This window comes from Dipodomys merriami, unplaced genomic scaffold (genome assembly GCF_024711535.1).
Source record: "Dipodomys merriami isolate MVZ:Mamm:240054 unplaced genomic scaffold, mDipMer1.0.p SCAF_1005, whole genome shotgun sequence".
NCBI classification, from domain to species: Eukaryota; Metazoa; Chordata; class Mammalia; order Rodentia; family Heteromyidae; genus Dipodomys; species Dipodomys merriami.
Window position 1 is genome coordinate 77,500 of NW_027202278.1, and position 9,627 is coordinate 87,126.

A 9,627-nucleotide genomic window follows, 5' to 3' on the forward strand; every position below is an offset into this window, starting at 1 on the left:
TGTAGGATATATTTGATTAACTTCTATCCTGCTGACTTGGTAGAGAGACATTGCTTTAAGTTGCTTTGTAATGAAATATTTTTATATTTCCTTTAAATGTAAAGGAGTTTGGCTTGGGCCCATATTAACGATTGGTAGCTGTTTACCTTTAATGTTTGTCATATATCATGCCAGGCTCTCTTTTTGCCATATCAGCTAAAAACTCTGTAATTTATCTCACTGTATATCCTTTATAAATAATCAGTCTTTTCTCTGTAGCATCCTTTCCTTGATCTTTAATGATCCTCTAATGGATTATGATGTAGAGGTTGCTTGTTCAGTACTAGAATTCTCTGTTTGGTGTTCTAAAAGTTTCTCTTTTCTGAATGAGCCTATCTCTCTGGATGTTTGGCATGTTCTCTGCTATATTTCTGTAATATGTTTCCCATCCATTTAGTTTCTTGCTCTTCTCATTCTTGATACCTATCTACCCGAAATTTGATTTCTAAATGAGTCTTGTACTTCTGGCAATATCATTTCTTATTTCTTTTATTTGTTCTAAATGATAATTTCCTCTTTCCTGTTAAACCTATTCTGTCTTTGACCCTGAGATTATCTTCTATGTCATTTATTTGCTGTGGAGACTTTCTGTTTTGTTTTCGATTTCCCTGTCTTCTAATTGGTCCTTTTTTAGGGCTTCTAACTCTTTATTAAAGATTTGTTTTAAGTCTTGTATGGAATTTCTGTACATTTTTTCTTTGGGTGGGGGGGTTGCAAAGGATGTTTTTTTTAGCTGTGTCTTCTCTCATATCTTTTAACTAGGCATCCATTTTTTCCTTGGACTCCCTTTACTTCTCAGACTTTACCTTTGTTTCTTATCTCCATGAATTATTTTGCTAATCTTTGTTTGGTCTCATCTTGTTCACAAATTTCCTTGTAGAGGTTTTCTATCTTTTCATTAATCACATTTTCAGCAACATTTGTAAAATATTTTGATAACAATCTTCTAGGTCCTTGATTGTCTGTTCTAATGCCTGGTTATTTACTGTGTGAATTGAAGTACCTTGACATATTTTTCTTGTATTTTTTCTGATTGGTTGTGTCCATTTGGAGGTTTTCTCTTGGGGAAACAATGATGTTAATAATTGACTCTCTATGTTCTTGGTTGATTTGCTAGGTGTTGGTTTGGTCTTCTCTTTTGATTTGTTTTTCTGGAATTAGGTTTTTGTCTATACAATTAAGTGTAGAAGTGTAAATCACTTGTGGTGAGACTTTGTGATGTTAATACTTATGGTTCCAGTGACGGTTCGGACTGTCCAATGGTATGTTGAATTGTCTCTGTGTATGCATGTGGTTTTCTCTGATGTTCATTTCTGTTCCTACTTTTTTCTATGTAGCCCTTTTATTTCTACACTGCAGATGTGCTTTTGAATATGTTGGCCAATACAGTCACAGCAGTCACCTGCCTGGCTGGGCACGTTTTCATAGATTTCTGTTTTCTAGTGAAGATAGTATAAAATCTTTTTATGAATTTTATGTCTATAATTATATCTATAATTACAGCTATAAATCTATAATTATGGCTATCTTGGTGTGACCCTTTAGAAGTGGAGTACTGGCCAGGAATCTAAATCTCTGTTTCATTAGAGAGAGTTAGGGAAATTTTCTGTTGTTATTCTGCCATTGTTTTTCCTTTTCCTCAGATTTATTTTATATATTGTTATTTTTTTCACATAATTTGGGATTTGTGATGGTTGTATCAGGTTATTTTTGTTTTTCTGCTCGTGTTATTTTGAAGTAGTTATTTCAGGCTTCTATGAAGAGACAGAAAGAGAGAAATATTTGTTATTACATTAAGAGAAATAGAGAAGACATTTTAACCTATTTGCTACAAGTAAATTAGTATTAAGCAAAGCTAATGAAAATAATTACTTCTTACGCTACAGAGGACGAGTATAGTACTGGGGATTATCTTGGAGGAAAAGACTTTAGAATAATAACAACTGATGCCTTATATTGAAATTACTGGCTAAACATTCTTCTTCAGAAAGGCAAAAGCTCCATTTCTTTCATATTAATATTATAAAATCATAAACCTGCATGTTGAATTGTTTTCCTCAGCTATTTTCAATTCCATGCTTCATCCATTACATATCTCTGAATGACCAATTCCTTAAAATACCTATATTTCTTTTATTGTGTTATAAATCTCAGTAATATAAATACGAATTTATCTCTGAGCCTCATCTTGAGCTACATTCATATGTAATTTATGCAGTCTCAAGCAAGAAACCTATTTTACTCTATTATATGTCTTAATCAATAAATGCATTCTCTTTAGAAATATGTTCTCATCTTTTATATTGCTCCAGTAAACATCATGTATCTAGTACTTTTAATGAAATATAAGGTTTGGAACTGGAAGCTACCCCCCCCCATTATCACTTTAATGTAAACTCCTGGAGACTATTTTGCATAAAATATATAAAAGTGCAATCCACATGTTTATATATAAATAATATAATGGTTAAGACAATTAGACACAAGGACTACCACATCAATTCTCAATTGACTTAAAGGCACCAAAACATTGTGTTCATGAATATCACTCATTGTTAGAAAATGACTAGTCAATACAAAGTTTATATTATATTTGAAGTTTACTAAATGAAAATTACACCCAGATTTGCTGTCAATATCTTGTTTCCAGGGATACATTTTTTCAGCAAACAGGGAAATAAAAATAAGGGTTTGACACAGAATGTAAGATGTAGAAGTAGACTGTCCTTAAAATGATAAGTACCTGCAAATCATGTGATATATTAAAAGATACTATAAAAATTCATAAGAGGATTTATGATCAGAAATGATATGTAAGCAAAGTAACTGGAAAACTAGATATGTAAATTGAACTTTCAATATAAGATGGCAAGTTTTCAATAAATGGGCCCATAGAATGTAATTCTGTATTTCTAACTCACATACCATATTCGGCATTTTTCCACATACTCCCATTCTCTTACCTCAGTTCCTGATCAATATTCTTGTATTTCATGTTGTCAATTCCTACTAAAATAACAAGGTGGATTTTTTTTGGTCTCTAGATCCAATACATTTTAGTATTTTGGAATAGTATGAATTCATGGAGTTTGACTTGAATGTCAAGATTGTAGATATTGTATTCAGGTTACTGTTAATTGGCCTGAAGCATACAAAGACACATAGTATACTAAGAAGAAGGGACTTGATCTCAGGGAAACATACATGTCCAGGCAAGATCCTGAAGCAAAGAAAAATAAATGTAGCAAACACCAATCAACTATAATTACAAAGGAATGGAACTGATCTCTGATGTTTCTGGGTGGCAGCTGTGTGTGTTTGCATGTGTGTGTGTGTGTGTGTGTGTGTGTGTGTGTGTGTGTATGTGTGTATGTGTGTGTGTGTGTGTGTGTGTGTGTGAGTGTGTGTGTGTGTGTGTGTGTGTAGAGAGAGAGAGAGAGAGTGAGAGAGAGAGAGAATTTTAGTGTGGCTTCCATATTTATAGACCATAGAGCATTACTTATTAAGGAGGAGGTGCTCATATCAGAGCTCTGATACCATTGTCATCACTTTTTACTGCGAAAAACATTTGCTTAATCTCTAATTAAATAGGGAAAATAAACTAACATCTAACGTGATTGTTTTCCCAATTTATTAGCATATTGAAGGCTGAAGGGAGGAATCAGAGATCAGTTTAACCTTCTTCCTCTCTTCTGAATATTACACAGCAATAGATGTGATTTCAGGAGTCTCTTGAAATGTACTGACAGCTAAATTATTAATGTGCTTTATAATATAAAACATATGATGGAGAAATAGATCAGCCAGCAAGCACAAAGTACTAGTGATAAGATCGAACTTTTGAGCAGGTTGCCATATCTTTTAGGAATGTAATTCCTGTATATGAACTTCAAATTTTGTGGCTTTCCCTGTGTGATCAAATGGTAGGAAAGTCCTATAGGAAAGTACTGTACTGTTCAGCCAAATAGAAAATGCTCATGATCCCATCCTCATGTTACAATTTTCCATTCCATACAGACTCTCTTTTAGAGTGCTTTCATTTAATATACTGCAGCACCTCATTCTTCCCTGTGGGAGACAGGAAAAAAGATAATTTTGATTGAATATTAAATTACATAAATTAATGTGTACAGGCATGATTTGTAAAATTATAGAAGTTTGTAATAAATGTAAGTAGGGAACATGTCACAAACAAAAAATATAATTAAAATCAAATGACAAGAATAGAAGACACAGCATTTTCTGCAGGAAAACATACATTAGATTAGTTGCAGAATTTCTCATTGGAGATAAATTTTATATTAGAGCATAATTCCCTTTACCCAAGGATTGAAACACTTTATTGAAAAATATATTTCTTAGAGATATTTTTGCTTCATAATATTAGGGATACAGGTGGACCCATTGCAACAATGAGATGGACAAGTCATTATGTCGAAAAACGAACTTTACAACTTTGGCTGGGGGTGGAGATGGGAAGGTATGGGAAGGGAAAACAAAAGAGGAGGCAACAATGCTTGATAAGAAATGTACTCATTATCTTGCCCATGTAATTGTAACCCCTCTGTACGGTATTTTCACAATAAAAAAATAATTTTAAGAAGAAAATAATCCCAAAGTAATTATTTTCCTATTTCCATCTGATTTACCTCCAAATTAGAAATCCAGATATATGATTTAATTTACTTTAACCGAATCTATTATTGAGAATAAGGTTCTTATACTCTCTACATTCGTCACACTAAGATCGTCAAATATGGTGACTTTGAAATGATTAGTCTCTTTATGAACTATGTTAATATTATTTACAATATGAGTGAAATGTTTAAAAATAGTATTTATTTAGTTTAATTACTCTGAAGAGACAAGAACTCATATAATAAAAGGTTAAAAATGATTAGTTTTTAACTTTAGAATTTAAGAAATGTTTTTGACCACACTGGTTACTGGAGCCTTCACAATAAACTCATGAGATAATTTATATTGATGAAGCAAAAATCCTAGAGCTTAGACATTTACAAATACAAAAATCAAGTCATTCTGAATATTTAGATCATATATTAAACAGAAAACTTAGCATTCAAATATCTGAATATAGTAATACATTTAATTGCAGGGTAAGTACTTGTTCTGAAAGGAGATAAAATTGCATTTATTTTTAAAAGTAAACCTAAGTATATATTTGAATAAAATACAATGTTTAAAATATCACTCATGCAAGACAAAAGATGTACAGTTCATTGCTTTTCATGACAATTATGTTCCCTAACTTACTAGAAATACTAGATTACTAACCCTAAATCTTTGCTTTGTAGGGAAAGAGAAATTTAGTTTCCTAAAACTCATTACTACAACTTTTTTCAAGCAATTACTAAGTAATTGTTTATATTTTCTGTCATGGAATCTTATTTGATTTTTATTCATTAAATTAAATAATTAGCCAATAACAATATAAATTATGTGTAAACAAAGTTTATCTAACATATATATTTCTTTCAAAAGACAAATGGCACTCTTAAAAACACTGGAAGGGGGCTGGGAAGGTGGCTCAGTAGTAGAGAGCTTGCCTTGCATGCCTGAGGCACTGGGTTCGATTCCTCAGCACCACATAAGCAAAAAGAAAAAAAGCCGGAATTGGTGCTGTGGCTCAAGTGGTAGAGTGCTGGCCTTGAGCTGAAGAGCTGAGTGACAGCGCCCGGGCCCAGAGTTCAGGCCCCACGACCGAACCCCCCCCCCAAAAAAAAAATAGAACACTGGAAGTCAGTGTTATGTATTTATTAATTTTTAGTTATTTTGTTAATGGTTATTCATTTTCAGAAGTGGCATTTTCATTATGCTCTTTCCATAATATATTTAAAACTTTTGATTATACTCCCTCTATTTCCGTTTTATTATTCTTCTCTCCAAAGCTCTTCTGTTTTTCACATCAAATTACATCTTTATATATGCACATATAATCTAATTTGGAAAATTTAATGTGAACTGCAGGTTAATTCAAGTTTACAGTGGATTAACAGGATGAAAAAAACCTTGATTATTTTCAGTTAACTTCTGAATTGAGCTATCATTATTATTTTGGTTAGGGTTAGGATCCCAGACAGAATTAGAATTAGGGTTAGAGTAACAGAAAATTTAGGTTCAACACAGGATGACCCATTGAAACAATGATACTCACAACACACTCTGTTGAGAATGAACTTTACACCACTGAGAGAGAAGACTGAGGGATGTAGGAGAGGGAAAGGATAGTGGGACAACTCCAATGCTCTACAAGAAAAGAACGAATTACCTTACACATGTAATTGTAATCCCTTTGTAAGCCTCTTTACAATAAAATAAGATTTTAAAATTAATGAAAAATAAAACCTGACATAGAAATATAAGTAGAAAATATAAATAGAAAATGAAATAGAAAAACACTTTAAAACTTTAAAAATTTAGGTTCAAAATGCAAGTAAAATTTAGACCTACACGCTGAGCAAGAGATATGATAAATGTGAAATAGAGGCTTGCTATTAACATTATGATTCAGTTATATGTAGGCTTAGGATTAGGCAAGGTGTTCCAGTTAGAGCTGGGTTTAGGATAAGAAAAAAGATGTAAGATATTGTGTAAAACTGCAACATATTTTAAGAAGAATGAATGGTATCAAAGTTAGAATGAATGAAAACCAATGTGGGTGTAATTTCAAACATTCAGATATAATTTGGTTTAAACTGTGAGTTACTGTTTTAGTTCTTGTTAGGATTAGGGAAGGACAAGCTTTAGGGTAAAATTTACTTTTCCACTAAGAAGTAGAAGCAAAAAAATGAGTGATTCAATAGAATCCAAACAATTTTACTTACATTAACCATTTCTTGTTAACTCGGATTGTGATTAGGATTTGGTTTCTGGTTAAAGGGCGTTGAGGATAGAGTAAAGAAATGGATTAAACTCGTGGCTTACGCCTATTATCCTAGCTACTTAGGAAGCTCATTTCTGAGGAACACAGTTCAAAGCCATCCCAGGCAGGAAAGTCTGTGACAATTTTATCTCCAATTAACCACCAGAAAACAAGAAAGTGGTGCTGTGGCTCAAGAGGTAAAGTGCACACCTTGAGTTAAAGAACTCAGGGATTGTGCCCATGCCTAGAACTCAGGGATAGTACCCAGGCCCAGAAATGATGCCCCACTAACAACAAAAAGAAAAAAAAAAGGAATGGGATAAATGTTTAGTAAATCTGAACTTATTTTAGGTTCTAGGAATTCAGGAAAAGATATTAGAAATATATTGTACTTCCATTATCACAGCTTTTCCTGAATGTTCCAGTTAGGGTTAAGATTAGAAAAATAACAAAATATTGGCCAAAACTACAAACTATTTTATAAAAAATGGATTGAATCAAAGAAGGGATTAATAAATCTAATGTATTTGTGTGGCTTTTAGAATCCAAATGCAATTGGTTCTAGGGTTAGTGTTACCTTTCTAATTTATGAACTAATTAATTAAAGGCACAATTCTTTCATTCTTACAAACCAAGACAGTTACGATTGTGAAAACAAATTCAATTTTCTACCTGAAAATGTGTCTTAAAATATTTTCCAACCAGGATTAAAGAATAGTGAACAGGGTGTCATTTATTACAATTAGGAAAGTTGATGACAAAGGTTTCAAAAATATCTAAATACATGGGATAAAAATTCAGACATGTTATTGGAAAAACAGACATTCTACTAGCTCTAGCTGGGAAATTGCTTGTGTGTGTGTGTGTGTGTGTGTGTGTGTGTGTGTGTGTGTGTGTGTGTGTGTGTGTGTGTGTGTGTGTGTGTGTGTATGTGTGTGCACCCACCACAGGTCTTCAACTCAGGCCTGGGTCTTGTCATCAGCTTATTCTGTGCAAGTATGGCACTAAACCTCGTAGCCACAGGTTTTCTTCTGGCTTTTTAATAGTTAATTTGAGATACATATTTCATGGATTTATCTGTCAGGACTTAATCTTCTGATCCCCAGCAATCCTTGGGTTAGCGTTACTGTGGGTGCTACCACAAAGTGACATTTCATTAAACTGGGAGCAATATGGAATACTTTTACTAGATACAAAATAACCAGTTCATTAATGTGGGAGTAACAGGATCACACTAGATTGCCTTCAAACACATTGTTTCTAATGCGTTTAACTGAATCCCAAAACATAATCAAACTTATTAGCCACAATGTATGAAGTAGCACAGATTTATGATGTAGAATATGTACAATGAATTAAATCCTGAATCAAAAGTCTTTTCTGGATTTGCAGTAAAGATAGAGTGTCATTGAAATGAAGTCCCAACTGGAGGCCTGTAGTGAGCAGCAGAGCATCTGCTTAATGTGATTCCAACCCCCAGGACAATAAAGAAGTAGAAGAAAGTGAAAGTGTAGGAGAAAGAGGAAAGGAAAGGAGGAGGAAGGGGTAAGAAAGGAGGAAGGGCATAGATGGAGGAAGAAAAAGAGGGGAGAGGGAAAAAGTATAGGGGAGGAGAGAAGCAAGAGGGGTACATTACCCTGGGAAGAGGATCAGGAGAGGAGTCAGGAGGAGGAAGATAAATGCAATATAACAACAAGAATTGTTGGAAAACATTTTGCAGAGAGAGATAGCACAGTGACAATAGGTGTGTTACCTGTTGCTCGGTTATTTTATTCATTCTTCAGTGAGGAATTCAGATGAAATCCTGAGTTTGGTGTTTTACAGAACACTTCAGGATTTCTTTTTTTTTTTTTTTTTTTTTTTGTCGGTCGTGGGGATTGAACTCTGGGCCTGAGCGCTGTCCCTCAGCTCTTCAGCTCAAGGCGAGCGCTCTACCACTTGAGCTACAGCGCCACTTCCGGTTTTCTGGTGGTTTATTGGAGATAGGAGTCTCACGGTCTCTCCTGCCCGGGCTGGCTTTGAACCGCGATCCTCAGATCTCAGCCTCCTGAGTAGCTAGGATTACAGGCATGAGCCACCAGCGCCCGGATTTCTTTTTCATGAATCAAACATGAGAAAGAACTAAATGCAACCTCCCTGAATTAAAAAAGAAAGTTTTAGTGGATGCTTTTCATTTTTTGTCTTTTCATTTTTTTTGGCCAGTTTTTCAGTGCTACAAGGCTGTGCCCTGGAGCCCTTTCCAAGTCCCCATGTGAGCATCCATTCCTGTAGTCTCTGTTGTTGTAGGTGCCTTCTCAGATCACCCGTTGAGAAGTGTGGCCCCTTCCCTTGCAGGGATGTGCAGTGAGTATATGTGTGTGCATACTCCCCAGCATTGTCAGATGAGTCCCGCCCCCCATGCCCACCTAACTTCCCAGTCTCAGTTTTTCCATTTCACCCAGGAGCTGGCAGCCATGGGGCTGGAATTGAGTCCACTGATGACCTCTCCTCCAGTTGTGTTGGCACTGCTCTTCAGTGGTCCTGGGTGCTAGTGCCATCCCAGGGAGACTGTTATGGGGTCACTGCTTACACCCATGGGTGTGGGGTGGGGGGACACTATGTTTGTACACTGCACAGTCCATGTGAGAAGGAAGGCTGGGTGTGCAGCTAGCCACTTTGGGGCCAGGCAGCGCAACCTTGGTTCACCTCATCAGTCTTTAAGTTCG